This window comes from Pantherophis guttatus, chromosome 4 (genome assembly GCF_059756535.1).
Source record: "Pantherophis guttatus breed Tessera chromosome 4, ASM5975653v1, whole genome shotgun sequence".
Lineage (NCBI taxonomy): Eukaryota > Metazoa > Chordata > Lepidosauria > Squamata > Colubridae > Pantherophis > Pantherophis guttatus.
The window spans coordinates 111044790-111072375 of NC_142066.1; the positions used below are offsets into that span (position 1 = coordinate 111044790).

General features: G+C 38.5%; 1 protein-coding gene across 6 annotated transcripts in view; it reads left to right on the forward strand.

The window, feature by feature from the left end:
• The window catches only part of THRB (thyroid hormone receptor beta), a 277270-nt gene that overhangs the window by 73315 nt on the left and 176369 nt on the right, over window positions 1-27586 (forward strand). For 4 of the 6 annotated variants that reach the window (XM_087892562.1, XM_060685780.2, XM_060685778.2 and 1 more), the window contains one exon: window positions 446-549. The exons of the other annotated variants lie outside the window; for them this stretch is intronic. The gene's annotated coding sequence lies outside the window, so the exon portion shown is untranslated. The remainder of the gene's footprint in view (window positions 1-445; window positions 550-27586) is intronic. 6 annotated transcript variants of the gene reach the window in all.

Genomic DNA, 27586 nt, shown 5'->3' on the forward strand with positions numbered 1-27586 from the left:
GAATGAATATGATCTAGTAAATGTAGTAATTATAATACTATAAGGGCTGTAATTTTTCTTTCAACAAATTAATTTGGAGTTAAATCCCAGTTAAAAACGGCTCTTTTTGAAAGCCATTTCATTTCACTTTTCAGTGAAAGAGCTGAAGTTAAAGGTGCAGATATTCCAGACTTTTCTTTGGTTCTTAGCTGTCTGAAATTTCAGTGCAGTTCTTGCATTGTGTAATTGGAAATATATATTTACAAATATATTGTTATATCCCATTAATTTCTAAAGCAGAGAATCCAAGTGTAAAATAACCGACAATTTAGATTCATCGTAGCTGACAAAACCTTTCAGTTTGTACTGTACATATAAATGGGTCTGCTTGTATGTACCTTTTCTAGCACACAGATAGTATTTCCAAGATATACATCTGCTAATTTATGCTATTTTTTATCACCAGATTCTAACAAAAGAAGATCTGTGATCCTTGTATCTGCACTTATATTTGAAACAAATATGATTTCTCTCATCCTGCTGATTCTTGTCTCTAGGGCAAATTCTAAGGTCAGTTTTACAGTGTTTAAATTCTAATAGATGTTTAGGAAAACAGGAAAAACAAAATTCACAATTATATGGCCTTTTCTAGAGAAAAGAGTTGAGGTCCTCTGTAACAAATCTCTATGAACATTGTGTAAGATGTCACAAGGCAGAATATACTTTGCTTTCCCTTCAGATTGTATAAATCTTTCACCTTTTACTAAAGATGTCACAAGCCAACAGTTGCTTTTTATTCCTAAGAACATATACAGTTTTTCATGTGATCTTGTTTACAGTGGACCAATTAATAATTATAAAGCAACAATGCATTTGTAAATATTCAAGATTTGCAATTTTGGAAGAAGGCTGAGATATTTTTCTTCTTTTTCTATTACATCTTGGTAAAATTCTACACTGTAAAACTATTAATTACAACTAAAAAGTAGGTTCAGGCTATAGAAATAAATAAAATGAGTGGAACACAAATTAAGTAAGGGTAACTGGAAGTTAAATCATTCTCACCTTTTGCAGAATAACTGATTTCAGTTCAATTAATTCAAGAATAAATGGGTTTTTTATATAGGTGGTTGATAAACTGGTTGATAACATCTGAGTCATTTTACAGTTTAATCAGTTAAGTCTTAACCATATTATTTTTAGATATATTCTTTAGCTACATTTAATGTAGCTTTTCTGAATTAATGGAGTATTTGGATAGGTTTTAATGGTAAATATTTAAAGATGGTAGCTACCAGTCAAGGCATGTCTATAGCACCACAAGTTATTATTTACTATGGGCATGTAGTATGAATGAGATTTTTAATGTGGGAATGTTCATCACCAGATGACTGCAGAATGAAGCAGTAGTTTATTTGTTTATCTTCAGATTACATGGAGAAGGAATATAGCTACTCATGCCATTCCATATCCCCATCTGGATTTGTTTGCAGAAATCTTAGGCACATAAAAATGTTAATCACATATTTTGTTGAAAATGAAAAAACCAAGAGCTTTTCAGAAATCTCTGATTCTATCACTTCATATCCCATTTACTATTGGGGTATTACATGTGTGAAAAGGTTACCATGCATAAATAAAACTTTGTGCAATTTATTTAAGGTTACTGATTAATATGTTTTAGTTAAGACACTTAAAGAATATAGCTTCAAGGTCTAATAGATTCAACTGAATATAAATATGTCAAACCCAGAACTATTATGTTGTATATATATGGAAAAGGAAATCCTGGATCATAAAGCACTAGGCTTATAGTTTGAAGTCATTGACAAGACATTCAGAACCATATGCAGCCAAATAAGGAGGGGCTGTATGATATGAGGAATAAGTAAGGGATCATATTTAGAAAATATTGCATAAAAAGCAGTCTAAAAACATCAATAGAATGGAATGAAATTTTGAAGGAAAAATGGAAGGTGTCTATTTTAAATATTGTATCAAAATAATTGATATCAGGGTCCAATATACCCAAGGATAATCATAAAATAAAATAACTAGTGGCAGTGAAGATGCTACATGCAGTTTACACATTCATTACAGTTGTGCAAATAACGTGATTTATGCAATCTGAAGACAAACCATTCAAAGTCTTTGAAATGGCTCTCAATTGACATGATTAAAGAACTGTAGGCAATTAACATAATTATATATTGCCAAGTTTGAATTTATTGCTTAAATTCTGAAATGTTTTGCAGATTTTTCGAATATGCTTGTGTTCTGGAGATATATTTCTTTTTATTTGTGTTTTTTATATGTAGAAAACTATAATTTCACATATACACATGTTAAAAAAAGTTTCATTCTGTTAAAAAAAGTTAATCTCACAGAAACAAAAATAAATGATACATGAGTACCATACCATATGATATGAAATACATTATTATCATTTTCTGCTACTATATTGATCACAGAGGTGTTGTCCAGTCTCTTCAATCTTCTTGTCAGCAACAGTAACCCCTTGTAGTTCTTATCTTGGATAAATTATCAAAACTCATTCTAAACATTGAGTAATTTTAGATCAGGGTAAGAACATTGATGGGATAGAGTAGCAGATCTGGGTGATTTGCATACAGTATGTAAGTAAAAGCTTCTAACATCTAATCATTAGCTCTAGTGACAACAACAAGCTGTTTATTTTGTTCTGAACCTTTTGGCTAAATAAAGACAACCTGGTAGAAAACAGGAGAAATTCTGAATATGAATATATTTTTGAATTTTTGTAAGTTTTGATACTAAAGCTAAATCCTTTAGTAGTTCTGGTTGTTAATCTCAATGTTAAAGGGAGAGAAAGACGGAGAGAATCTAAAAACTGAATGTTCTTACTATAGATTCGGTTATATTGTTAAAAAACTTGTTTTGGAAGTCCATACTACTATGAATTGTTCAGGTTCCAAACTGCAATTTTAGAAAACAATATTCACAATCATTAGCAAGATAAAACTCCAGTGGCAATCAAAGCTGTATCAATATGGTACTTAAACTTCTGGGCAGAAACAGTCCTATTGAAATGAGATGAAAAAAAAATTAAACAATATAGGAAGAGAATAAAAAAGGAAAGCATGTTCTATTTAATTCAGAATATTATTAAACTGACTCAGCTTTACTTCTGGGAACCTCATCTGAGAAAAGTTGGCATTTTGAAATATTTGTCTCTGTATCTGTTGATGCTGTTAAGGGCAGCAGAATGAATACCATGTGTTGTTTCTAGTTTTGGCAGATACTGCTGAGCGCATGTTTCAGTGGGCAAAACTGCCATATCAGGCTTTCTGGCAATCATGGTTAATTTTTAATCCATATTAATGTCCTTTTCATAGTCTCCTGTTTAGAAGTTGTTAATACATAGCAGCTGACTAAAATTCCTTGCTTCTGATTAACCAACAGCTTAATTATGTAGCAGCTTTTGTTGTCTCTTGAACTTGATGGATGAACATGGTACAATGTACAATATCTCATCTAACAAGTTAAGTTTTCCTTTACATTTATGTTAAGGTGTTGCCCTGCTTGCATTCTGAACTGTGCTATGCCCTTAGTTTCACCTTGCAGAAGATCTTTATCTGATTTTTTTTCTCTTCCTTGCAAAAATATCAATAGGATTTAGCTAACCTTTTTAAAATAAATACAAGAAAATCCCACTAACAACTTGGGTTACCTCTTGTGATTCAATGATTTATGATGCAGCGACTTGAGTGACTTGCTTCTACTTTCTCATGACTTTTATTGTTTTATCAATGTATAAAATATAAAGAAAAATAAAAGTAGGAAATTAAGGGAAGGAAAAAGAGACAAGGGAAGAAAATAGGTACAAGGGAAGAACAAAAAAAGCATTGACTTCCAACTCTTTTTAGCACAGTACAAGATAGCAACATTACAGCCTCAACTTTTTACTTTTACACATTAGTGTAAAAAACTAGACATTTCTATAACAACAAATCTATCTAATCAGCAAAACCAAAGTTTTTCATCACAAGCACAAAATCCAGAAGTGATATCCAAATAAAAAACATAATTAAATATCTTCTTTGTTGTGGAAATAATATACATTTCTGTTTGCATTTAATAATCGTTATAAACTATCACCATTTATATACCAAATTCACTGTATTATTTCAGATTTCTTCTGCTTTCAATATATATGCAAGAGCTTTATTTTATCTAAAGGTCACATTATATATACTTGCTAGTTTATTTATTTGTTATTTAATTGCGTCCTATCTCGGATAGTGGGCAGTTTACAATTTAGCTTATCTATTATTTTTATGAGTATTATATTGTATTTTAAGAATGGCTAAATATATTATGTTAGGTATATTGTTAGAATTAGAACGCATAATTTTCTAAATGTTGCATTTCGGCATATGAATATTCATATCCATGTCCTTCTTAAATTGTGGTGGGGGCAGGAATGAAAATGGTCCCACCTACAGTTTGCTTTGAACTAGTGATATGGATATGTATGTTTCATCAAGAACACAAACACTATTCAGCCAAAATAGAATCAAAATTTTTCCACACATTCCCATTTACTGAGCCATTGATTTCAAATGGAAAAAAATTGAGACTAAAAATGTGTGTGTGTGTGTGTGTGTGTGTGTGTGTACGTGCATGTGCGTGCATCAGCTGTAACATCATAAATGCATACTTGGTGACAAAGTTACTTTGTATTACTGTGGTAATTGGGAATGGTCTCTCTCTGAAGCAGTTCCTAAACAAGAATTACCTGTAATGTGTATTTATTCCACAGATTTTTTTATTAAACTAATTTTAACACTTGAATAGAATAGAACAAATAGGCCTGTCTTATTAAAATATAAATTAATATATTAAATATAAATCACAAAGACTCTATTATTGCATATTCCTATTTCCTTTTTTCAGGTTTTGTGAATTAGTAAACTGTTGATCCTGTCTTAGAGTAATCATAGTCTGTTGTTTCATCAATACAGTTGAACGTAGCCCGCTCTATCTATCTATCTATCTATCTATCTATCTATCTATCTAATTTAAATACCATCTTCCAAATTTTCACTCATCTTTCCAAAGGGTAATTCTGGGTGGCTTATAATATTAAAAATAAACTATATAAACAGAATACTATAAAACTATAAAAATATAAAATATGCTAGCTAAATCCTAGTTTACTTAAATCATATTTAACATTAACCATTGTTTAGGTCATATGATATTTAGATAGTTCAATTACAATTGGAACTGGCAATTCCACTGCAAAGCAACACATTATGTCAGGCAAGATGTTATGTAATGGCAAATTATAATTTTACAGCTGGCTTTTCAATTGACTATGCTTGTCAGAAACGATCTATGAACTATGTCAAGGGTGATCACATGACTGAGTAGTGCTGCAACAATTGTAAATGCTCACCAGTTGCGAAGTGCCCAATTCTTAATCACCGATAATAATCGAAATTGTGAGGACCAGTTATTAAGTTACTTTTTCAGCACCATTTTAACTCCAAATGGTTGCTAAATAAGACAATCATTAAGCAAAGACTGCCCTACTTAAATATAGTTGGGATAGTTGAAAGCAAAAAAGTGTTAATTTTGTGGCTGTGCCCAAAAATGTAGTTCAGGGCCACATATGGCCTGTTGTGCCATTTCCCTACAATCCACATATGAAGCCATCTGTTTCTTCAAATCTTTCTCGCACTAGTCATGATTAGAAGCCAAATGCTTACTTAAATGTCCCAGATACTAAATTTTCTGCTTTACAGTTACCAAACTCCCTTTTTTGAACATTGATCTCAAGATATACTTAAAGCATAGTGTACTTTTGGAAGATGTTTGATTTTTTGCAGTCTTGACTTTGATGCCCTGGACACTGGGCAAATTGGTTAGAACCTTTCAAGTTATTGTCTGGGAAATTCTGGAGTTGAAGTATACACATCTTCCAATTACTGAAGTTGAAAAATGTTGGTCTAGACTAAAATATCAGTGCAATAACTATTTGTAAGTATGATGTCTTAATATGAATGGTAATGGTCAGTGAACTTACACAGATTTCAGAGGATAATTAGAACTGCAGAAAAAACAATTGCTATCAACCTGCCTTCCACTGAGGACCTATATACTGCACGAGTCAAAAAGAGGGTTGTGAAAATATTTACAGACCCCTCACATCCTGGATATAAACTATTTCAACTCCTACCATCAAAACAACCTATAGAGCACTGCACACCAGAATTAGACACAAGAAGTTTTTTCCCGAATACCATCACTCTGCTAAACAAATAATTCCCTCAACACTGTCAAACTATTTACTAAGTCTGCACTATTATTAATCTTCTCACCATTCCCACCACCCATCTCCTTCAACTTATGACTTTATGAATGTAATTTTGTTGCTTGTATCCTTACAATTTATATTGATATTGTTTCCTGATTGCTTATTCTATTCTATTCTATTCTATTCTATTCTATTCTATTCTATTCTATTCTATTCTATTCTATTCTATTCTATTCTATTCTATTCTATTCCCGTAAATTGTATTCCAGAATTTAACGCAGTTTGGATCAATCAGTGAAAATTGATTTAAAGTGCCTCTTCAACTATGAAGACACTGATGTCAGGCTTGCAAAAGGAAGTACTGGAGACTAAAAATATTTCCTTAGAACCCAAGCCCATTTTCATCCAATCTTTTCATTACTCCCATCAGGTATGGAGAAATTCCACTAAATTCTGGCTCATTTTCTATTCTGATTAATATCGGTGTGGAACAATTGATGGAGATCATACATGCCTTCAATGTGGGATGCCTTTAGTATTATCTGGGTTTTTTTAGATGAGTGCTTGAACTCAAAGCTTGTAGGAAAAAATTCAAGGAGCTTTTGATAAGCTAATTTTATTGTATGAAGTAGAAAAGCTGTAATTATAGCAGAAAATCAGCAACTGTCAGTTCTAAGCCTATATTATTCACTAAGTTCTTTTGTATGGCTGCATTGACAGTTTTTTTCTTCATTACAATTGTTTGTAATTGTGTTTTCAATTTTTTCTTTTTCAGGAACTCTGTTACTTTTTAGCTTCTTCTGCAACAGAATCCTACTTATTGCTCTGAGTTTATTAAAATTTCTTCTTTTAAAAAAATAAAAACATAAATTTGATTTACTTACTTAGCTTTAGTTTCTCTTAAAATGAAGAATTCTGTATTATACAATCATTTTAATCCAGTGTTCTTGCTGTTTTCTCTTCTTTGATTAAGTGTTCTCTGCTGGATAATTCAGATCAATGATAGCTGATTATCTCCAGTCTTCCTCTGCCCTCTTGGTTTTTGCTGTTGTTTTCTTTACTTCAAACTTTCCATGATCTTATTTGTCTTTAATTTTTCACTATCAATTACATTTTCTCATTAGCATAAATATTTAAGTAAAATAATTATTCTGCAATAATCTTCAGCTCTTTCATATACTTTGGACTAGAGATACAATAATCTACATTAGCTTTGGAGGTTCAGTTCAGAAGGCTCTAGGTGAGGATTTATGGCAAAGTAGATGTCCCTGAAAGTACCAGGATGGCATTGCAGTGCAGATTGATAAATTCTTCTGGCACAGTCAGAAGATTGCCTTTTGCCATGCTTGGACAGCTGTTCCTTGTGAGGTTTTTGTAGTCATCTCATGAATTGAATTGAATTGAATTGAATTGAATTGAATTGAATTGAATTGAATTGAATTGAATTGAATTGAATTGAGGGATTTCAGTCAAGCTCACCACTATAATGCAGCTTACATGAATCAACTCACTTTCATAAAAACATTTAGAATTTATAGCTAAAGAGAGGTTTTTTGGATAAGGCAGGATAAGAGAATTCCACTTGGTGAGTCAACATTCTTTCTGATTAAAAGGGGGGAAAAGGTGGCTATAAATCTTAAGATTTAAAAACTTTTGAGGCTGTTCCTTGGACACACCAGTTGAAGCACAATAGGTGTGTATGCCAAGAAAATATAATACCAGCAGGTTTACCCAGAGCATAGAGAGCATAGGAAAATTCTGGAAGCAAAAAATTATTTTACTTAAAAAGCAAAAGCCTAATTTCATACTCTGCAGGAGAAGATGATGATGAAACCACATGGATGAGAATCAGCACAATTGATGTTAGCAGCCATAAAGGCATTGGAAAAGATATTGAGATGCTAAAATATGTCTATATCTGAAAACTAAACTTTGAAGAAGTTAGAATAGAATAGAAAGAATATTAACATTTTGAATTTTGCTGTTAAAGAAAACTCCTGAGAATACCATGGGTAGCCAAGAAAACATATAAATTGATCCTGGAGCAAATAAAATCCAGAGTTTCTATTTAAGGGACAGATGATTGGGCTCAAACTACTCTAGTTAATATTTATTGTGATAATTCTATAATCTATGGAAAGATGGAAGAAAAAGTTGACCAGCTGCAATGTAGATGGCTTCAATTACAGCAGGGAAAGGGTGCATTGCTGAAAAACCTGAAGAACCAAGTTAGAGACAGATCTTCCTGGAGAGGATCCTGAATGTGGTTGGTAAGAAGTTACACCAATTTAATAGCACATAACCAATCAATGAATCAGTGATCTTTCTAAATACATCCCAATTAAAACATTGTCTTTATCTGTGCACATTTGTATTTAAAATAAGAATGAGGCAACTATTTGTAGAAATCTGAAAATTTTTCTTCAGTCTGTTTGCATAGTTCTCATAGTGAATAATCTTGCATTGTTAGAGATCTGAACAGCTGAGTCAAGCATGTTTCAGAATCTTATTCAGTACATTGAGCTGCTGTAATGATGAATATTATAGCACAGTTTTCTGTTTGAGGCAGATTGTAGACAAACACTGTAATGGGTGCAGTTTGATAAATTCAACAAAATATTGGCTTTATAGAATGAATGTTACAAATTCATTCACTTTGCATTCATTTCTCTCCAGTGCAGCCCTTGTACAGGCCCCCAAATATTAAGTACCAGCCAACCAAATTTATCCTATTCTGGTATAGAAAGCAGCCAGGAAATACTATGTCATTGTGCTTTTCTTGTGTATTTGCTGGAATTATAAACATGGATGTTACAGTATTTCATTATTTTAGTTAAATCCACAAAATTGTGGTTATTGATTTCTGAACAGAAATTAGAACGTCCTACTGAAGAATGATTAGGGCTGAATTGCAGTTGCCTAACAGATAGTTTTATATCATTGCAAACCTGTGAGATCCCTGCATTTTTATTTAAAGAAAGCAAACATAGCTGTAGAATTTTGATATACAGTCCATTGGCACCATTGCAACCAATATACACTAGATCTTGAGTTTAGGTTAAAAATTCCTTTTATGAATATTATAGAAAATTTTCTACTACATATAAGATTACAGTATATGTTTTCTTCCAGTGGAACTTTTTAAGATTTTCACCAGAGCAGAAGTTCTCGAAGCTTTTTTTTTTCTTTGCATATTTATTATTTATTTATTTATTAATCAAATTTCTATACCGTCCTACTCCCGAAGGACTCAAGGCGGTGAACAGCTGAGATAAAATACAAATAATACAAATATTAAAAAATCCCTTAAAATTATTAAATATTTTGGCCGAAACATAGATTAAAACACCCAATTTATAAAATCACAAATTAAAAATTTAAAAGAGGAGAGTTAGGCCAGGCCAGCCTGCTGAAATAAAAAAGTTTTGAGAGCACGACAAAACGTGCGCAGGTCCAGGATCCTCCGTATCTCTGGGGGGAGCTCGTTCCAGATGGTAGGTGCCCCCACAGAGAAGGCTCTCCCCCTGGGGGCCGCCAGTCGACACTGTTTGGCCGACAGCACCCTGAGGAGCCTCTCTCTATGGGAGCGTACTGGTCAGTGAGAGGCTATTGGTAGCAGAAGGCGGTCTCGTAAATACCCCGGTCCGATGCCATGGAGCGCTCTAAAGGTGGTAACCAAAACCTTGAAGCGCACCTGGAAGACCACCGGGAGCCAGTGCAGCTTGCGCAGGAGGGGGGTCACATGGGAGCGCCACGTCGCTCCCATAACCATCCACGCAGCCGCATTCTGGACCAGCTGGAGCCTCCGGGTGCTCCTCAAGGGGAGCCCCATGTAGAGAGCATTGCAGTAGTCCAGACGGGAAGTAACGAGAGCATGAGTGACCGTATTTAACGAGTCCCAATCTGCATATGCCAGCAGAATTAAAATACTATCAATGTGAACCATTGTAATTCAGATCAAAAGATGTACGTAGCAGTCTTTATTATTTGGTAAGTTAAAAAGATATACATTTTAAAAAATAAATTAGCGTGAAAGAGAGGCTGAACCTTTTTTTAATATATTGTTCTGTCCCCGTCCAACACGCACACACACCAACAGACGTTCAAGAGTGAAAGACCAAACCAGCCGGCAAAATCCTTTTCCTTATGATAACAGAACTTGGCAACAACCTAGTGGCTGCCTGCCAAGAGTTTATTACTTACGAAGAGGAGAGGTAACTTCTCCCCACTTCTGGTACATCAAAAGAAACAGCTCAATAATTACAGAGTCAATCAAGTCCAGAAATAATCCAGCAAAGTCTATAGCAAAAGTCCGGCAATGCAGAATGGCGTGGAAGCTTTCAGCTTTGTTCATCACAAGGTTTGACTGGCCACCACGCTTCCTTTTATACCCTGTGGGGTGTGGTCCAGTGACTCAGCCTAATCTCGGGCACGCCTTTTCTTCTGTTGCACGCGCTTATCTCTGTGACGCTGGCGTGGATCCAGCCAAGATTCATTACCCTCATCACTGTCCACCTGTGGCTGCATGGACGTGCTTGGCCCCAGCCCTATCTCTTGACAGCAGTATACAGTATGTTAAGAATACGTTTAAAGGTCTATTTAAACAGCAAGGTATGTGTTTCTGGTTCCTAAATGGCCCAGCTCATTTAAACAGAGCGATTTTCCTACAAGTGTTCCTTTTGACATAGCAAAGTGTATTTATTTAACTAATATGGATACATACTGTTGTTTACTGTAATTCTCAAAGTTGCTGAAGTTATCATAGGGCAACCATTGCAGTTTTTGGATCTATTCTGCTTCAGATGTGCTGTAAATATTCATTAAGAGTGAATATTGTTGATTCTAAGCTTAACATCTAGACCACACTTTAATTGTCAAGTCTTCTCAATCTCATGATGTTACAAAGAATCTAGTTCACATTGTCTTCCATTTTTAATCCTTCTGGTTCCTTTTTCACCTACCCACCTCCTACAAATTTTCTGAGAAAATATACTTAGGAGAAAAGGGGCAATCACTGGAGGACAGTGTTTTTAAACTTTGCTACTTTAAGATAGACAAACTTCAACTCCCAAAATTCCTTAGTCAATCTACCAGGTGGGGGATTCTGGGAGTTCCAATCCACACATTTTAAAAATTGCCAAGTTTGAAAAAACATTGATTTAGAGAGGAGACATAAAACAAAGGATCTGTCTGAACAAAAGTTGCTGTTTGCCTTCTTTCCCCCCCCTCACTTTTTCAGTTGAAATTACAGTTGAAATTAACTGAATGTTGGTCTAGCTAACAACCCCTGTTCCTCTCCCTGAGCTATTGAACCAAAAATAAAGTATAGTGTAAATATTTTTCTGTTTATAGATAGACTGGTTTTCTTATGAGTTAAATTATAATTATTTAAATATTATAATACCTAAACAATGGCAGTGGTATTTTTTATTGATTCTCTATTGCTTGAGAGCTAACCAATTCCCATTTAACTCCTCTGGAATCTTATTTTCCAGAGTTTGAACTGAGCTCAAATTAAATATAAAGGAAAATATTCTTAAATGATCAGTATTGTGTTATATTTGTTTACTAGGTTTTTTTCCATTTGAATACTGAGGAAAATCAAAGCTGCTATATTATCTAGATGAGTTTTGAAAACTGGTTGCCAGACTCCCACCCCCACCCCCATGGTTTAGTGCAAATTTGATAGTTCACTTTTTTTTCATCAAGCAAAAATATGAAAATGTTCAAAAATGAACTAAATTTGTATGAGTTCTTTTTTCTTCTTCTTTCTTTTTGCTAAGCAAAAATATCCCCAAAAGACTTGTTCTTTGGGATGTTTGTGTATTCTTTTCCTGTTGCATAGTTACCTGTGTGAGTGTGTGTGTATATAAGTGAAATAACCTTCAGTGTTAATGAAATCAACATGCATAAATCACTCCTCTAGGTTTTTTTTAAGTGTTGTAAATACATGTTCATGTTCATGCTGAACATGTTTGTGCAAATAGTGGATATGTAGAAAAGAAAATAAGTAGCCCACATATTAAAAAGCCACAAATATAGGGTTGTTGAAATTAATAAAATTGTGTGATTAATCCAAAGATTTTGGCTGCACATGTACATATGAAGTCAAACTTTTTCACAACCAGAGGTTTTGGAACAACAAAAGCAAAAAAGGGGAATCTTTATTTTCCTGTCTCCCTCCCTCCTTTCCCCCATCAAAGTATGTTTTGGATTCTAGGAAGAACACTGTGTTCTGGACTAAGAACAACCCACCAAAAGTATTTAAAGTAGGAAATATTGGAAGCCTATGCTTAGTGCACTTGGGTTTGCCAGCAGACCATTTAACAAACAATAAATAAGAGGCTTGCACACCTTTTAAATCTTTTTTATTTCTTTGCTTTAGTTTCTTGTGAAAAGTGGGGGATGACGACTAGGTGTTTATAAATGCTTCCACATTTTTAAGTAGTAGTTTTCTGCACTCCTATTAAGGAGAAATGGAAAATCATGTTCCATAGTTAATTAATGCTAAGCTGATTTTGACAAGGTGTGGCAAATACAATTCTGAAGTTTATTTCTTATATCTCCTCTTTTCCACCCCACATGTACATGGGAAGGAATGTCAGTTTCATTTCTATAGTTTTGACAAAGCATAAGTTTTTCAAATTTAAATAGGGCAAATAATTAATGTAAAACAATTAGTCTCTTTTAATAATTTAAACAATACAGCCAAAAAACGAACAGAGGTAGATGCAAGCATTTCATATTGACCTATCAGTACCTGCAAATCATGGCCATAAAATCCCTTCTTCGGCCACGTGAGACACTATCTACGGGTCACCAGGTGGATCAAAACTGAGTTTAAAATTCTACTGTGCCACAGGAACTCTCGTTTCCTGTGTTTTGCTGAGGCAGTTACCATTAACTGTTTGAAGCCCCCCCCCTTCTGCTTACAGAAATGGGTTTAGTCAATCTATGACTCCCATGGGTGTAAGGCTTGCCATTGGTTACTTTCCTGCATACGTTATAGGCTTAATTAATGCTCTTGCTAGATCATATATCTAAGACTGATTTTAACCGTGTTATTGTAATGTAGGTACTGATGAGTCAATATGAAATGCTTGCATCTACCTCTGTTTCTCTTTTGGCTGTATTACTTAAATAATTTAAACTAAATAATTTAGTTTGTAAAAGAAAGACATTTTGTGAAAATGTCTTTAGATTCTTATTGCAGGCAGTATTAACTTACCGGCCACTTGTTAAATGACTGTTTATAGTTGCAATAGTCCTGGATGAGTGGTACTTATAACTGGTCCTCAAAATTCTAGCCATCACAACAACCGTATGGTCATGTGATCATAATCTGAGAGCTTGGTAACCAGCTTGCACTTATAATAATTGCAATATTGATTGCCATTTATTCCCCTCCCTGCCAAGCAAAGTTAATAGAGAAACTTGCAGGGAAAATGACAAGTTGTTCTTGAAAGTATCCCTCTTTTGCCTTCCTGCACACCATATTGTGTCCTGTACTGTGTATTGTGTATTGTCAGTCTCCCTGTACTTGTACCTACCTGCATCTTTCCTTCAGCCTTCCTGTTCTTATGTCAATCCATGTTCTCCTTCCTACAATCTCCCCCAATCCTTTCCCCAACTTGCATGCAGTCTACACTAGACCTCCCAAGATCTCCCCCATGCACTGCAAGACCTCACATTCTTTACCTGGGATTCCCACGGCTTAATGACCTTTGAGTTATGATGTCAGCCAGGACTTCATGAATTGCCATCACTAAGTGATATGTGACATTACAAGTTACAACCTCATTGCTTAGCAAGGGCAATCCCAGTCACAATTCCCACTGTATACCAGCATATCTGTAAGAAAAGTAATAGGTGACACTTCAGTTCAATATTCTGTGTAAGACTTTTTGATAGTTCTCCAATTAATGCTTCAGGATAATAATATTCCAACTAAATAGTTCAACCAAATAAGAGTTAAACCAGAAGGTATTATCTTTCAAAGTAATATGCACAGCCATAATCCATGGCTTAATTAACACTTCCTTATTTTACATATTCAAATATTTATTAATGTTTAATTTATATTATTCAAATCCAAGCATGAATGGTAGTTTTAGATTCTAAGAACTATTCAGGTAGCAGAGGTAATTACATTTTAAGCTGTGTTGTCAAGATTGTTAAAAAAAGTATTCTATTATTGTTTCAAACTTTTGCTGTTGTATTTTATCATTGTGTACTGCATCTAAAAAAGATACACAAAAGATGCCACAGGGCAACTGCTTAGTATTTGTAGGCTGCTTATACTATCTGACTTCATTTTTATTGTTTGTTTGCAATAATTAGGGCAACATATCTGGATCCGTTCCAGTTGGGTTTCAGGCCTGGGTACAGCACGGAAACAGCATTGGTCGCGTTGGTTGATGATCTCTGGAGGGCTCGGGACAAGGGTTGCTCCTCTGTCCTGGTCCTGTTAGATTTCTCAGCTGCTTTTGATAACCATCGACCATGGTATCATGCTGCACCGGTTGGAAGAGTTGGGGGTGGGAGGCACCGTACTATGGTGGTTCTCCTCCTTTCTCTCCGACCGGTCGCAGTCTGTGTTCACAGGGGGGCAGAGGTCGACCCTGAGGCCCCTCATATGTGGGGTGCCGCAGGGATCGGTCCTCTTGCCCCTCTTGTTCAACATTTATGTAAAGCCGCTGGGTGAGATCAGACGTGGTTTCGGGGTGAAGTACTATCAGTACGCTGACAACACCCAGCTGTACATCTCCACCCGGGACCACCCCAACGATGCCCTTGAAGTGATGTCCCGGTGCCTGGAGGCTGTACGGATCTGGATGGGGAGAAACAGGCTCAGGCTTAACCCATCCAAGACTGAGTGGCTGTGGTTTCCGACGTCCCAATATAGTCAGCTGGTGCCATCGCTGACTATTGGGGACGAATCATTGATCCCCATGGAAAGGGCTCGCAACTTGGGCGTCCTCCTGGATTCACGGCTGTCTTTAGAAGAGCACTTGACGGCCGTGACCGGGAGGATTTTTCATCAGGTTCGCCTGATCCGCCAGTTGCGTCCCTTTCTAGATTGGGACTCTCTACACACAGTCACTCATGCCCTCGTCTGGACTATTGTAACGCTCTCTACATGGGGCTCCCCTTGAGGTGCACTCGGAGGCTCCAACTGGCACAGAGTGCGGCCGCGCGGGCGGTTATGGGAGCGACATGGAGTTCCCATGTAACACCTCTCCTGCATGAGCTGCATTGGCTCCCGGTGGTCTTGTGAGTGTGCTTCAAGGTTCTGGTTATCACCTTTAAAGCGCTCCATGGCTTAGGACCAGGTTATCTACGGGACCACCTGCTACCACCAATAGCCTCCCACCGGCCAGTACGCTCCCATAGAGAGGGGCTCCTCCGGGTGCCGTCGGCCAAACAATGTCGACTGGCGGCCCCTAGGGGGAGAGCCTTCTCTGTGGGGGCACCTACGATCTGGAACGAGCTCCCCCTGGAGATACGGAGGATCCCGGATCTGCGTGCCTTCCGTCGCATGCTTAAGACTTTTTTATTTCATCAAGCTGACCTGGCCTAAATCTTCTCCCCTTTTTAAATGTAAATTTTAATTTGTTTTTAAATTATGGGGTATTTTAAATTCAGCCAAATTATTTAATTCATTTTTAATTTATTTTAAATTTTTGTATTTATGTGTTTTATCTTGTGGCTGTTCACCGCCCTGAGTCCTTCGGGAGAAGGGCAGTATAGAAATTTAATAAAATAAATAAAAATAAATAAATAAAAATTAATCATTGAAAAAAATTAGCATGCTGCTAAGCTAAATTTCCCTCACTAGAATTAAGCCCTTTCCATATCACAAAAGCTGTGTAACCATTTTTGGAAAATAAAAATGCCCAGTGCTTTGTTGGAAATGCATCCATCTGTCCAGAAGATGGTTACCGTTAGTCCTTGACTTACGATGACAATTCGGACTGGAATTTCATTGCTGTGTGATGTGGACATAAAGTGCTACTGCATAGCTTAGCTACAGCAATTCCTGCAGTCCCAGTTGCCATCATTAACTTAATTTTAAGGTTCTTAGAGATAACTACCTGTAGGCTTCCCACAACCAAAGTCAGTGGGGAAGCTGGCAGGAAGTTGAAAGTCCTAGGTCAGCAGGCAGATAAGTAATTGCTGCCAGGTATCAGAGAGCATGCACATGAGGCACAGAGAGAGAGAGTGCAAAAGTTGTGACGTAGACTGAGGACAGGGCAAGGCTGTCAAGGGTTACATGATAAGTGTTGGTTACATAGGATGTATGAGGACCTGAGGGATACATAAGCAGCTGGTGCTGTGTGACTGCAGAGGGGCTGGACAGAGTGCATGGGGGAAGACTTCTCCAGCAATTTGTGATCTGCAATTTGTGACCTTCTTTGCCAGGAAGACCACATAGAGCATTAAGCAAGGACCTCACGTGCTTCAACTTTCTCATTGATTTTGATTGTGGGAAGCCATGACTAAGGCTGTTGGGAGGGCTAGAACTCTAAAGATGAGTCATAGCCACCATTTGTTCAGTGCTGTTGTAACTTCCAATGGTTCAAATGAATCAATGAGTGTAAAGCAAGGACTATCTATATTGGAAGCTGAGGTTGTCAAGAGTAATGGGAACAGGAAAATCTGTTTGCTTTCTGGGAAATACGTTTTATCATTAATCTATATGCTGTGGGCATATTAGGCATATTAGGAGCAGGCAGTTCTCTTGTCTTTAATCCTAAAACTCCCTGCCTATCTGTTGATCCCAAAATATAGATAGCTTTGTTATTATATTAAATGTGGATAGTAAAATTTAGGTGTTAAATAGATCTCCTGTATCAGTCCTGCTATTCTGTGGAAATCAACTCCACAGAAAGACTAGAACTGCCTTTGCTGAAATTGGCTATAATAACAGAATCTTTCAAGTCCTAATACTAATCTTAAACTTTTCTTACATGCACAGAAAAGTCTGGGTCAGGGTATAGAAACAAACTACAAATTCACTATTCCTATGTCACAAGCCCCTCAACATCATTAAATAAGCCTTATAATGCAACTGTACAAGTGGTTATCTCCAACCTGCACTCATCCCTGCTACTGCTAGACTGAGTTTCTTCATCCCTTTCTGACCTTTCTTTTTCTCCAGTACTCATCCCAAAAGTCACCTTTGTACAATCTTTGTGCAATCCACTAGTTAATTTACTATAAGATCATCCTTAGTCATGAATGTTAGGAACAGGTCTTTATTACCCCCCTGATTACTCAGATAAAGTCGTCTGAGAACACAGAAATTCAAGTTATGCTGCTGGCTGTTATGCTGATGCTTGGTGATGTAAATTCTGTCCCAATTATAGTTTTAGTTGCATCATGGCATTTAGAAATTTGCCTGCTGTTGGTGTTACAAGAATGTTGCAGGAAGATGCTTAGCAGGGTGCCCTGAGGATTGGAAGCCATCTCTACTAACAAAGGCTAGATGGTCACTCTTTGTTGAAAGAGAGAATGAGATTTATATCAGTTCCATCAAATCAGGAAGTTGACTTTGCAGAAAGAAGAAAAGTGCTTTTATTGAAATTGGCTAAAATAACAGAATCTTATAATTTGTTTGTGCTGTACATCCCCCACCCACTTCTTTTTTTAAAATCAAGTTTTATTGGTTTTCGCCTCCCCCACATTCACCCACATCTTTTTTGAACAGAGTATTGGCCATATCTTATTTTATACAATTTATCAAATTCAAATACATTTTACTCAATTACAATTTTTGCCACAATTTTCTTTTTTCCCTTTTTTTAATCATATCTTAATATTTCTTTTTTTTTTCATATCTTAATATTTCTTTGCTTACTTATATAAACAACATTTTCATTCGCCCTCAAATTCTAATTTTCCTGCTTATTCATATTTATTCTCTTTTATTCTTTAACAATTCATTTTTCATCTTAATATATTTGTGTTTGTTCGGGGTTGCCTTTCTTCCATTTCATCTTTTTTATTGTAAAGCAATCTTTCTCCTCCAACCTACCATCTCCCTCTTTTCTTTCTTTCCTACTTTCTCTTCCCCTCCTCTTCTTCTCTTGTCTACTTCCCCTCCCCTTCTCCTTCTCCTCCTCTCTTCCCTCCTCTCTTCTACTCTAATGTCCCTTCCCTTCCTTCCTCCCTACTCTTCCTTCCCTCTCTCTCCTTCCTCTTCCCTTCCACCTCTCTTCTCCTCATCTCTCTCTATTGCTGTATTCATCTTCGATTTAATATTTTCCACTATGGAGTCCAGGCAACCCTGATCTTTCATTTATCAAGTATATTTCACAAAATTCCTCTTACCTTTTTAATTATAAACAGTATATTTCAATCTTATTCTATTTTTCCTTTTAAATTTTTACCCAAACAATCTTCCAATCCTTTATCTTCTTTACTTTCAACAATGTTTTTTTCTTCTTTACTTCTTGCAAGTATAATACTTAAATCATTTTTTAACATTTCAATTTCATTCAATTTTACATTCAATTTAAAATTTTCCATCATAATTTCAATTAATGCTTATGTTACTTATTTCTCTCCATTTAATGCCTTCTCCAAAATCATTCTTTCTTTCACATTGCACCTACTGGTCTGTTTCATTTAACAACATTTTCACATATAATTTCTACCACTAACATCATTCTCTTTATTAACAAATTAACATTTTCACTGACTCTTAACCATTTTCCCTAAGTCTCTCCACAACTCCATTTCTTAGTTCCCATTCCCTTACCTTCCTCTTTTTCCTTTTCTTGTATATCCCCTTCAGCCTCTTTTCTTTAATTTTAACTCTATTCTTTCTCAATCTTTCCCCATTTATTTCTCTTCTTTTCTTATTTGAGATGTATTTTCCCTTATCCATTCTTTTTCTGTCACTGCTAAACCCAGTGTAATCATCTTTATCTTTATTTTCAATTATTTCTTCTCCAATATTATCTCTTTGTTTCTTTTGTTTCTCATTCTTCTGTTCTCTTTCTCTTTTTTTGCATTCTAACCAATCCTAACCAAGCTTCTTTGTTTCCCTTAAATGCTTCTCTTATTTTTTGAAACATCTCCCTCAATGTCTCATGTTCCTCCTCCCAATTCTCCTTATTTTCAATTTAAAAGGCTGAAATTTTTAAATTTATTCTTTTCCTTTACATATATTTCAAATTTCCAAGTCCATATAGTGTTCTTCCCCCCACCCCTTTAAATAATGTCCAAGTCAAATCTTTACTTGAGCCAGCACCATTTCAGTCTTTGTCCTTTGTTCTCTTATCTTGGTAGAGCTTTATGAATATTCTCACACCTCTTTCTCAAGCTCTCCACCAGCAGCTGTCTTTCTCAGATTCACAATCCTTTGCATAACAAAATAGCCATCTTGTAATACACAAAAGCATTCACTTTGTCTTTTCCACATTAAATTCTTCTACTGTTTAAACATGTTTTAAAAAACATGTTTAAAATGTTTTTCTATCTTCTTTTCCTTGTCTTATTTTTTTCTCCCAAATCCAGTTTTAAATCCGAATGGAAGATTTTTTCCAGGGCTTTAAGTTTGATTTTTGAAGTTCCGCCTTTTTTTTTCTCCCCTCCGCTTTAGTCCTTCTGTGCCAATTAGCCACCAATCTTCCACTAAAGTTTTTTCAAGCAGTCAAAGCCTTTTTTTTTTCCTTTTACCTGTGAGTTGGCCAATTACTCACCCGGTAATAATACTCCATTCAAATACAGCTCCGACATTCCCTCTTTCTGATCATGGTCGTTCTGGCTTGTGACAGCTCCTTAATGGCTGCCTTCCTTCACTAATGGGTCGAAGACTAATACCGGCATTTCAGGGAACTTGCTCTTTCCCTATCAGTGCCAGCCAGCATCTTCTTTCTTCACTGTCTCCACAAAACAGCTATGATCCCTGGGGATCCCCAAAATCGGCTAGGATATAGGTGTTCTCCTGGAGCCCCAGAATCCACACTGTATCACCTGATGCCAGCCATGCCCCTCTCGACCTCCACATCAAGTGAATCACAGGGAAGTGTCTGCCTGAGCCACTTCTGTATATTTTCTTGTTTCTAGAGTTTTTTTAAAAAATAATTCTGCCCTCTTTTCTTAGGTAATAGCACATTTCTATCATTGTCCACTTTGTTACTCTCTAGTACTATTGGTAAGGCTAGTTTACCCAAGTGTTTTGGATGAGGTACTCTTATCAGAAATTGAAAATTTATATATATAATATCAGATGGACTTTTATATCTGGGTTCACTTTCACAAATAATGTTTACTGTCTTCTGCCTTTCTCTGCCTTTCTAATCATAGCAAACAGCAAATGAAATAGAAGGCATAAAATGTCTAATCTGTTGTTGCTGGGATTAATAACACAGGGAACCATCTGATATTGGGTAATGGCATGGATCCAGAACAGTGAGCTTCATATTTGTCAGTCTTCTTTGCAGTTCTCCAGCGCGCTGCTTGGAGAATCCAAAAGTGTGGGTTATTCTTAGTCTGAGTGAGTCAGAGACTGAGCCAGAGACTAAGTGACTGTTTCTTTAAATCTTGTTGATTCCGCCTCCCTTGCCTGGTTGAGGCTCAGTTTTATTCACTCAGTCAGGCCACAGAGACTGTTTTTTTGCCTCTCTCCCTGCAATCCCACTTTTTTTTTTTTTGGATTCTTCAACCTCAAACTTGGTTAAATTTATTTGTTACTGGAGCTGCATCATCTTGTGGATTGAGGAGGCTGGAATGTCCGATCTACCCCTCCTCCACTGCCGGCGGTGAGTAACCGTTCTTGGGGCTCCAGACTGGCTACCACTGCCAGGGATCCTTGTGGCAGCGCTACGGAGCTCTGTCCTTGCCTGGTCATCTCTGTTTCATTGAAATTGCCACCGGTGACTGCGCTGGTTCCCCGGCTTGCCGGCACAACCACCGCCACCCCACTGTCAGCTCCAGAGACTTTCTGGTGGTTTCAGAGCCACTGCCCAGGGCGCCGTGGCACACTCTGTTTACATCATTGATTGGACTAGCTTTGTTGCACTAGGGACACTGTTGAGTTTTCGCGTGCTTTTCTGGCTCACTGTGAGGACTGCGGAGGCGCAGAGGACTATTTTCCCGCACTCGTGCCATTTTTCTTGTTAACGGCCAGCCGCGGTGGCGCTGAGGAGCACTTTCACCCTCACGCTGAGGAATTTGCTGAATTTCGAGCCGCACAGGCACGTAAGAGCTGCTGGTTTCTGGCCTGTCATTGAGGGCAACTAGTGAAGCTGCGCTTGGGGGGGTAGGATTCTACTCTGGCGCCATCCAAGTGACTGAAATCTGGTAGGCCATTGCTTGGTTACCTATCACTTGGACTTGGTCTCTCTGTGCGCTCTTGGGACGCCTTGCTGTTGCGCCAGAATTGCTTTTGTGTACCCTCCTTGAGCTGGAGCACCTCAGGGGCTACCTGGGGCTCATCTTTGTTGCTGACCTGCACCCCTCCACCACAAAAAAAATATATTAAAAATCAGTGGGGTGAAAGCTGACAGCTCAACTTTGGGAGAACACCTGACCATGCTCAGCCTGCGCTATGGCGGACTCGGAGCTTTCCTCAGACCTCAAACAGGCCTATAGCCCCCCAAGGTTCAAAAGCGTGCCAAGTCTGTGTGCACAGGAACAAACAAGGGTGCCAGACACATTTCAGGCATTGCCAAGCCTCCATCTTCCCGGGGCTCCAAGAGCTCTTCAGCTGCTGCCAAGGATGCTGATAGATGACATCGGGCCTTGGAAAAACAATTCACCTTGGCTCAACAGCTTGCCTTTTGCAAGACTCACCAAGTGACAGCCTGGGCCATCAGGGCAGCTACTTCAGCCTCCTTCTTTAATCAAGCGTCCCTTGATTATGCCAACTTCAGGAGAGGCTTCCCCTGGATGATACCAAGACATCAATAAACTGGTGGCAGCCACTGAATACTTGGCCGATGCGTCACTGAAGGCTGCAAAATTTGCGTCTCGAGCCCTGGCCTCCACCGTTACATCTTGTCATCTCCTTTGATTATGACATTGGAGGGCAGATATGAAATCCAAGTGGCGGCTTGCATCGGTGCCGTACAAGGGCTCCAACCTTTTTGGGGATGTGTTGGACCCTATCTTAGTGGAGGACAAAGACAAATGCAAAGTTATGCCTTCCTCATACAGAAGGGCTGATCGCAGGTATTTTCCATACATGCAGAGGCAGCTCTTTCAGACTGAGACCGGACCCAGCGGGTCCCACCCTTACAGACCCTACTCCCAGGGGTTCAACTGATTTTCAGACAGGTCTACCTTTAGAGATCAAGGTAGGCACCAACCCCTGGCCAAGCGTCCGTTCAGAGGGACAGGCAATCAGTCCTTCAGGCGAGGCAAGTGACTGCCAACCAACCTATCCCATCAGCAGCCATCTCCATCACTTCCTTCACCAATGGGAGCAGTCCATGACAGACAGGTGGGTCCTCCAAACAGTGTGGCTGGGCCTCACTTTGGAATTCTCCTCCAGCCCTCCCATCCGTTGCATCCAGTGCCCGGTCTCAGCCAACCCAGACAAAAGACACTTGATGGACACAGAAATGTGGCACCTCCTGGAAATCTGCGCCATAGAGCTGGTTCCCACAGAACACCATGGGACCAGTTTCTACTCAATCTTTTTCCTGGTTCCCAAGAGTTCCAGGGGCTGGAGGGGGATCTTGTATCTCAAAGAACTGAACAAGTTTATTGTATACCACCAGTTCAAAATGCAATCCCTCAAGTCAATCTTGGGTTGCATAAGGCAGGCAGATTTGATGACTTCTGTAGACCTCAAGGAAGCGTACCCTCATGTTTCAATTCGGCCATCCCATCGAAGGTTCCCGAGGTTCACCTATGCCAATTGTCATTTTCAATACCGGGCCATGCCATTCGGCCTTTCATCAGCCCCCTTCACAAAACTTCTAGCAGTGGTTGCTGCCACTCTGAGACAGATTCCCATCAGGGTTCTTTGCTACTTGGATGACAGACTCATCTTCCCACATTCAGGCTGCGCAAGACCTGACGACTGTGTGCAACACCTTGCAGTTACATGGGTTCTCCCTGACTCTGGAGAAAAGTCACCTGCAGCCTACTACCTGCATCCTCCATCTGGGTGCGGTGATAGATTCTGTCAAAGGTCAAATATTCCTATCTCCGGATCGTTGTCTCAGCATCAAGTCCTTAGTGTTTCATGTCCTTTCTCTTAGGTCGGTTCCCTTGCTTCTCCTGCTGCAGTTGCTCGGGAAAATGATCTTGTGCATTGCAATAGTCCCATGGACATGGCTCCACGCCCAGTCCTTGCAATGATACGTACTACCGTATCAGAAGTCCCACCGCAACAACTCCCGGGTCAAGGTTCTACTCCTGGCATTGGTCCATTTGTCTTTCCGTTGGTGGACATCAGCAGCCATAAAAAGGGGATGCATCTTCCAGGAGCCACAACGTGTCACCATCATTACGGATGCGAGCCTGTTGGGTTGGGGCGCCCATCTTCTCTCCCGAGTGGCTCAGGGTTGTTGGTCACCAGTGGATCTTCAGAACAATATCAACTGGTTGGAGCTGTGGGCAGTCCAACCTTGCCCTTCGCCAGTTTCAATCAGCCGTGACAGGCCGCCACGTGCTTGTCTTAACAGACAACATAACGACAAAAGTGTGAACCACAAGGGTGGAACTCACTCCAGACCATTCATGGATGAGTCTGCGAAGCTGCTGTACTGAGTGGAGAGATACACTCTTTCTTTCACAGCACAACCCATCTTCGGGTCAACCAATACCCAGGCGGATTGGCTGAGCAGGACTCAGATAGATCAATCGGAGTGGCTCTTTTCCATGAATCCAGCTCTTTTCCATGAACTGTCACATCGATTCATGCATCCAATTCTGGAACGCTTTGCACACCCGAAAAACACACAACTCCCTCACTTCTTTTCCCGGTTCCCCTGTCAGAGGCAGAAGGGGTCGATGCTCTTCGGTGTCCCTGGCCGCCAGGGCTGCTCTATGTCTTCCTGCCCCTCCCGCTCCTCCCGCGGATGATTTGCAAGGTCCTAGTGGAGGGAGCAGACATCCTCCTGGTCGCTCCCTTTTGGCTGCGGCGACTGTGATACGTGGACTTGGTGAGCCTTTCCGTCGCCCGTCCCTGGAGGATTCCGCAGGACCGGATCTCTCTCAGCCAGGGGGTCATACTGCATCCAGAACCTCAGTGGCTCCAGTTGTCCATCTGGCACTTGAGAGGATCCTCCTGAGGAAGGACAATCTCTCAGGGCGGGTGATCTCAACCAAACAAGCTTCCAGACGTGCCTCTACAAACAGGATCTACAACGCCACCTGAAGATCCTTCTGTTTCTGGTGTGCCCAAGCACACATCGACCCGACCTCGGCCTCAGTGTCCGACGTGCTTGAATTCCTCCAGGATGGGTTGGGCAAGGGCCTTGCCCTGAACACGCTTTGCACGCTTTGCAGGCCTTACACATTGTTCTGCCTGGTGTGGACACTCATCTTCTTACCCACAACCCAAAGATTCGTAGCTTTCTTAGAGGTGTTGCTAACCTCCGTCCTCCGGTTCTTCACCACTGTCCAACCTGGGACCTTTCTCTGGTTCTCCAAGTGCTCATGTCACCCCCCCTTCAAACCTTTGGGGTCTATCAGTCTTTGGCTTCTCACTCTTAAAGTCACCTTCCTGGTGGCAATCACCTCTGCAAGATGTGTGTCCAAGATCGCTGCCCTATCGGTTAAGGGAGACCTCTGTATCTTTCATTCAAACAGAGTCATCCTGAGGATGATCCTTCTTTTTTGCCCAAGGTCAACTCTTACTACCATCGTGCCCAGGAACTGGTGTTACCTGATTTCTGCCCGGGCCCTAGGCATGATCTGGAAGCCCAATGGCATACCTTGGATGTTATGAGGGCCCTTCATCGGTATATTAAAAGGACTATGCCTTTTCAAAGATCTGAGGTGCTCTTTGTCTCCTTCCTCCCTGCGTCAATGGACAAGAAGGTCTCTTCGTCTACAGTTGGCTGCTGGCTAAAGGTGTGCATTTGCAAGGCATAAGCCCTCAAGAACAAACCCCTGCCGGAGAGAATTTTACTGCACTCAATGAGAAGTGCTTCTACCACAGCGGCTTGGGCCACTCAGGCTTCTGTGAATGACATTTGCAGGGCGGCCACCTCCTTTACCTCGGCTGAGGCATCCTTCGGACAGTGTGTGCTACAAACTGTCCGCTCTGCTTCTGCCACCCGGGAGCACTCAGCCTCCCTCCCTTCTTAGTACTTGCTTGGGTATATTAAAGCAGCACACTGGAGAACAGACGTTGTCTTACCTGAACGTCCCTTCTATGCGCGCTGTTGGAGAATCCAACCCATCCATTCTGCTACTTTACCATTGCCAGTCTGCCTTATATGTTCAGACAGTGCAGAGAAGGAAACAGAGCTGCGTGCAATTGCTGATTCACTAGGAGTAGAGCAAGTGTAGCAAGTGCTAGAGGCTGTTAGCAGCAGTAAGCAGCTACTCAGTATAGCTATTGAAATTCTCTAAGAAAGGAGGACACCGAAAAGATGACTGTGATTATTGATTTTTTAACTGCTTAAAGCTCTTCCAAATAAAACAATTCTTCTTTATCTTTATCTTTATCTTTATTCAAATTTCTATACCGCCCTTCTCCTTTCGGACTCAGGGCGGTGAACAGCCAAAAAATAAAACATTTTATATACAAAAGTTAAAATAAATTTAAAATAATTAAATAAATTTGGCCCATTAATTTAAAACATTCCAATTAAAACCATATCAAAATTATTTAAAATTCTTGTAACAATAATGACTAATGTTAGAAGTGCATTCATCAAATCTATACTGACTGGTATTGGTTGTTATGTCCCTACTTTCTGTTGCTTATAAAATTCTGTATATGTCATTACGTTCTAAAAAGTTGGTGCAGATTTGAAATTTTTGTGATCCTTAGAAGAGCCTAGGCAACTTTGTTGAAATATCTGAGATATTTCCCATTTAACTTGCCTGGCAACTGATTAGTTTAGTAAAATGGACAATATCTTCCCTAATGTCATATTCCCAGGGCCGGATTTTCCTATAGGCTAACTAGGCTTCAGCCTAGGGCCTCAAGATCAAGAGGGGCTTACATTCAAATTGTTAGCAAAATTAAAATTACACTTTCACTATAGGTGAAAGGGCCTCATAAGTGGAATAGCCTAGGGCCTCTTTTCGTCTAAATCCGGCCCTGCATATTCCTCATCTGGAGCATCTTTTAGATTGAAGGCTGTACCACATTACAGTGCAGTCTTAAGACAAAAACAGTTTGCTTCTCTTGCTTTAGGTCTGAAACAAGGATCAGACCTAATTTTTATATCAGTGATTTTTTCCAGGCTAAAAGAAGAGAGAACAGCTAGTTCAGTATTTGTTGCAAAAGAAAAAGGTGAACATTATAAAAGTTTTGGGTGGTAATTGCTGAAGGGAGATTATAATAAATGTTGAAGTACAATAGCAAAAATGTTTTGTGCTAGTATTATGTGGTATATCATTTGTAATTTCTCTATTACTGACAAAAGTGCTCATAGATTTCATGTTTACATATATGCAATATGAGTTCAGTTTGTAAAGAGGGCTAAAAGTAATTAAGGTCTGCTTTGGTTAAAAGTAATGAATTAATTTATATATTTAATATTCATGTAACATGAACATGAGCCAGGCTTCTAACAACAAACAAGTGAAACATTTGCTGAAAAATAAATTAGTAAATCTGTCCCACCTCTATGCTTTTTTTCATCCAATTAACTTTTTCCCTTTTCTGTTCTATAGTATTTAACTAATAATCCCACCGCACATCAAGACAATTGATGAAGAGCACAGCTTAAGATTCATTGATTTCAATACCTCTAATAGTGGATAGATATGACTAAATTTTGATGTAATTCTTTATCCTTAGCATTTTATTTTTTCTATTGAAATCAGTACTTACACCATGAACTCGGGTTATTTGGAGTATTTTTTGTAGGAAATTTAAAATTAAATATCATTCAGAGTATTATTGAACTAATATATTTATTTATATCTATATACTTTTTAGCAACCTCTGCCTCCTCTTTTTTTAATTTATCTTGACTTCAGGATATGAACCAGAACTTGTGTTAGATAAGAGGTCAGATGATGCTATGTTAAACTCCTGCTACAGTTATGATATTATTACCTCTTGGTAGAATATTGTTATATCATAAATTGATTTTAGAATGCTATTGTATTATATTCATTCAGTTAGTTTTTCTTTTTAAATCCTTTTTACTTTAGTCT